The sequence below is a fragment of the Juglans regia genome, unplaced genomic scaffold, assembly GCF_001411555.2.
Source record: "Juglans regia cultivar Chandler unplaced genomic scaffold, Walnut 2.0 Scaffold_2517, whole genome shotgun sequence".
Taxonomy (NCBI): Eukaryota; Viridiplantae; Streptophyta; class Magnoliopsida; order Fagales; family Juglandaceae; genus Juglans; species Juglans regia.
Window position 1 is genome coordinate 1 of NW_023356556.1, and position 297 is coordinate 297.

The 297-nt window shown below is 48.8% G+C and overlaps 1 pseudogene; it reads left to right on the top strand.

Annotated features, from left to right (window-relative positions):
* Nucleotides 1–214: 214 nt before the first annotated feature.
* LOC118345388 lies at nucleotides 215–297 on the top strand (annotated as a pseudogene; the record flags this gene model as incomplete).

Sequence of the window (297 nt, forward strand, 5' to 3'; positions counted from 1 at the left end):
CTGGGAAGTCCTCGTGTTGCACCCCTCGTTTTTGTTTTTTCCGCCTTGCGAGATAAATTGACAAGAAGGAGCACTCGGGAGTGGATTTTTGGGAAAATCTCGCCCTGCCCATCGCGTAGCCATGGGTTTGGATCAGATCTCCGTTTGGATGGGGATCGGAAGGACGCTAGTATGTCGCTCAAGGATTATATGAATTTTAAGTAATTAGTTTGATGGGTGCGATCATACCAGCACTAATGCACCGGATCCCATCAGAACTCCGCAGTTAAGCGTGCTTGGGCGAGAGTAGTACTAGGA